Source organism: Lathyrus oleraceus, chromosome 4 (genome assembly GCF_024323335.1).
Source record: "Lathyrus oleraceus cultivar Zhongwan6 chromosome 4, CAAS_Psat_ZW6_1.0, whole genome shotgun sequence".
NCBI lineage: Eukaryota > Viridiplantae > Streptophyta > Magnoliopsida > Fabales > Fabaceae > Lathyrus > Lathyrus oleraceus.
Window position 1 is genome coordinate 220,524,014 of NC_066582.1, and position 5,150 is coordinate 220,529,163.

Here is a 5,150-nt window from a genome sequence, read left to right on the forward strand (position 1 = left end):
GTTACGTCTCCACCCTCAAATTAATCTTCTTTTCATAAAAACTCTCCATCCTCATATCTCAATATTATTTTTAATAAAAACTTTATTAGTTGCATACATTTGTATTATAAATAGGCAGTTATGGATACCGCTTCTCCCCATAACTCATTCGATAAGTTATTCCCCTTTAACATGCTTCTTACCATGTTCATGATCGACCAATTCTCGCTTTAGGAAAAATCATTTTGTTGTGGTGTATAAGGTGGTACAACCGTATGTACAAACCCTTATTGATCAAAAAACCTCTCAAAGTCTTTTGAGACATATTCGCCTCTACCGTCCATTTTGAGCGCTTTGAGCTTGTGACCGTTTTCCTCTCAACCATGGACTTGAAATTCTTAAACACTTCAAATACCTCATCCTTTCTCTTGATTAGGTATGTCCATAGTTTTCTACTATGATCATCGATGAATGTGACAAAATATATATTGCCACGAATGAAATCCACTTGCATCGGTTCACGCACATTCGAATACACCACATTAAGGTGCTTATTGGTTCTACAACCTGCATCCTTGCTGAATTTACCCTTATGTTGCTTTGCTTGCACACATTCTTCACAAATTTCAGCATGTATGTTGATCCAATGGCAAGCCTGTTACCATTATGTTCTTTTGCAAGTCTTTGAGATCTCAGGAATTGAGATGCCCAAGATGATAGCTGTAATACCCTAAAATATACCCTTCATTTTTCCTGGAAGCATGGGATTATGTTTTACACTTCATTAGCATCATATTAGGTCATACTCATTGCATACTGCATTAGTGACATTGGGATCAGGTTTTGATCGATCACTCCTTAACAGAAGGAGCCCACACAAAGCAAGATTGAGAATTGGATTTTATTTTCTAAGTATACAAGTCTCAAGGGTCTCAGGGGGGTCCAAGTATCTTATTATGGTCCCTAGTTCATTAGTGAAGGATTCAAAGCTATCAGAGTGTTCATCTAGATTTAATCAGAAATTAGGGTTTCGTGGCTACCTGCAACAGGAAATGTTTGGTTGGAAGTAGAGAAGCCCATCCATGTCATGATTATAGAGGCATCTTGGCCTAGGAAGATTCACAATTATCTCAGAAAGATCCATTCGCAATTAGTGCAATCAGTTCCTGATCATTTTGCCCTAAAACTAGGGTTTGGTATAAAATTAGTTTATTTCTGATTCTTTGGGTGAAACTCTTTTCCATGGCCCTCCATATGTCCACAAGGGTCTACATACAAAAAATCAGCTCTTTATATGAGCTAGAAGTGCGGTGGAGACTCGATTTGTATGGTTTACCTTGGATTTAGTCAATATCTCTAATGGTAACGAATACCCCGCTACAGAAAAGTGGCGACTCTGCTGGGGAATATCATTTGCCTAGTGGGTTTTGCCTACTTTTCATATTTGTTGTATTGTTGGTATATTGCTTTGTGACATATTTTTGTGCAATTTGGGATTACTGTATTGTATGTAATGATTGAATTGTTTGAATATTAATTCCTTGTATGCTTGGTGATCTTTGTGAGATGAGTTCTATACCCGAACTCGAGTGCACTTAGGATAGGAGAATGGCATAGTCTTGTTGACTTGCGTGGAGTTATTCCTTATCAAGTTGACTTGCAAGCCCATTCACTTGGTGGAGGTTATATTGGGATCAATAATGTCACACGAGTAGTCGTGGTTAGATATTACTCTTTCCAATATATGCCTTAGAAGCCAAGGACCTTAGTTTACCATGCCCGTCTTGGCCTATTTTTAGGACGTAGTGCGAAGATCGTTCAAGTGTAAGATTTGATACGATTGTTACGCGATACTACACTCATAAGAGTCTCTCTTGAGAATATTCTTGGAATACGAGTAGTCGTTTATCCGATAATATCCGAAAGATGGGATGATGACTATGGGAACCTCTTGTAGAATATGATTGTCAGGTTTAACCATAGTACACTCCCTTTGAGTGGTTCTTAACCAAGACTCCATGCTCGCGACTCGCAACAAACCCTTGATTCGTGGTTGATTTGTTCTTGTGTATCCTTAATATCAATGGAACCTGGGTGTTGATAAGGTGTAAACCATAATCCACCAAAATGGACGATTGATATTAAGGATGACTTGATCCATCCCATGACCTTTGTGTGGTGTGATTTGCTTGATCCTTGAGTGTGATTGTTGCATCCATGCATTCATGCATTCATACACATCCATATCATCAATAATGAGAAAATTTTCAAGGAACTTAAGAGGTCTATTTGCAAATTTTCAGACATGGATAAGCAAAGAAGGAATACGAAGAAGTACAGTTTCAGACAACCCGACTTGAAAGAGTTAAGGAGTTTGACATCCTATGTATTAGATCCCTTGGAATTCAAGGCTCGTCATGGGAAGCTTCTGTCTATTCTGGCTACTCAAGTGGATGAAGGTCTAATGAGTGTGTTGGTGCAGTTCTATGATCCCTTGTACCGTTGCTTCACTTTTCCGGATTTCCAGCTTTTACCCACGCTTGAGGAGTATGCCTATCTTGTGGGCATACCTATCCTAGACCAGTTGTCGTTCAGTGGCTTGGAGAGAGTTCCTTCTTCTCAAGAGATTATTTATCTGTTGCGTATAGATGAATCTATTATTGGTGCTCATATGACTACCAAAGGTGGAATTCAAGGTCTCTCGTCTGATTTCCTCATTGATCAAGCTACTATGTTTGGGAAGGCCATGAGTGAGGACGCCTTTGAGGCCATATTTGTACTTCTCATCTATGGGCTAGTGTTATTCGCCAACATCGACAAGTTTGTGGATGTGAACGCCATTAGGATTTTCTCTACTCTTAATCCCGTTCCTACTCTGTTGGGTGACACTTATTTCTCTTTGCATATGACGAATGCAAAGGGCGGTGGTACCATTGTGTGCTGTTTGCCTCTATTGTACAAGTGGTTTATTTCTCACTTGCCTAAGACGCTCACCTTCAAGGAGAACAAAGGATGTCTACGGTGGTCCACGAGACTTATGTCTCTCACTAATGAGGATATCTTTTGGTACAACCGTGTATATGATGGTGTGCAGATTATCGACTCTTGTGGTGAATTCTCCAATGTACCTCTTCTTGGTACATGCGGTGGAATTAACTACAACCCTATTTTGGCACGTCGTCAGCTTGGGTTCCCCCTAAAGGATAAACCCAATAACATTCTGTTAGAGGGTGTGTTCTTTCAGGAGGGTAAAGATCCCCAAGGCTTGAAGGGAAGGATGGTCCACGCTTGGCGCAAGATCCATAAGAAAGGAAGGAAGGAGCTAGGTCCGAAGAACTGTATCGCTTTGGAACCCTATACCTCTTGGGTTAGGAGGAGAGCTTCCGAGTACCTCATGCCTTATGAGTATCCAAGACCCACACCTTTGGTTGTGGATGGGCCTTCAACCCTCCCTAGCCAAGGAGTAGAGGAGTTGAGAGACGAAGACCGTTCACGTGCTTGGATCCGTGAACGAGAGGAGTTGCTTCAGCAGATTAAAGAGAAGGATGCTTTGATAGAGTTCCTTGAGCACCAGGTTATTGATGATCCTGATGACGCACTGACTTCTCTACTTCCTCAGTCTTCCAAGTTTTGGAAGAGGAAGTATGATCGACTCGCCAAAGAGAAGGCAGATATGGAGGCAGCCTATGAGAGGGAGGTGAAGAGGCTTCGTGCGGCTTATCTTCCGGTCTCGAGGGCTTTGGACGATTGCTTCTAGGGATCCATAGGATGTTCATTTTCCTTCTCTCTTGTATTGTACTTGGTTACCAAGACTGTACTTCTTTGGCGTAAAAACATTTCCAAATATCAATTGACGTGATATTTCCGTATGTGATAAACGTTTAATATTTCCAAAATTTGCAAATAAGACTCTAAAGTTCCTCTAGTATAAAAATTAAATCATAAGCATTGCATGCATCATGTTTATCTATTCCTAGGGGTTTATATCTTCTTCTTGATTCTAGTCGGGGTTTTCTTACACTGTTTATCTAATGTGAGACTGGAATCAAGGGGTAGAATACCCTTTGAAATTGATAAACATGTCATTGCATTTGCATATTCATTAGCATGTCTTGCATAACAGGCACCGCCACAGTGTTCTCATCTTGTTTGGTATTCCATTATTAGGATAGCTGACTCAGGCATTCACCGATATGGTACCCGAAGGAATCAACGGAGAGCAATGGAAGGTTTACAAGCAGAGCTCACTGAGATGAGGATTCGCATGAATCAATTCATGGAAGTGGTCCAAGGAGTGGCTTAGGGACAGCAGGAGATTAGATTGTTGGTACAGGGGAATCCCTCTATTACTCAACCGGAGGTTGTGACTGATCCTCCCGCTGGAGAGGCTAATGGACCCAATGGACTGGGGCCTATCCCAATCCCACATGGCAACCTTGGTCAACAACCCATCCATGATGATCAGGAGGATCAATTCCCCCTGCTTCAGGAGGACTTTGGCATGGGCCATGGTATGGACCCTATGTTTCGGAGACTGGAAGAGAGGTTGAAAGCTGTGGAAGGGCAGAATGCTCTTGGTGTGGATGTTGTTGACTTAGGGTTGGTCCCAGGCATGAGAGTTCCGCCAAAATTCAAAGTCCTCGTCTTTGATAAGTACAATGGAAACTCTTGCCCGAAGACTCATGTACAAGCTTACTTCCGCAAGATGATCGCGTATTCTGATGATGAGAAGCTGCTCATGTACTTCTTCCAAGACAGCCTAATAGGGGCATCCTTGGAGTGGTATATGAGGCTGGATATAGCCCATATTCGCTGTTGGAGAGACTTGGCTGAGGCCTTTGTAAAGCAATATCAGTACAATACGGATATGGCACCTGACAGGACTCAGCTCCAGAATTTGTCTCTCAAGAGCAACGAGTGCTTCAAAGAGTATGCTCAATGCTGGAGAGAGTTGGCTTCTCGTGTTCAGCCTCCGATGTTGGAAAAAGAGATGTCCAACATGTTTATGAACACACTGCCTGGATCTTATTTGGAGCGTCTGGTGGGTTGCAACGCCTCGAATTTTGCTGATGTGGTCTCTACCGGTGAGATGGTGGAGAACTACTTGAAGACATGTAAGATCCAAAATAGGGTTGGATCATCTTCGGGGTCAAATAAGCCGTTCTTAGGAG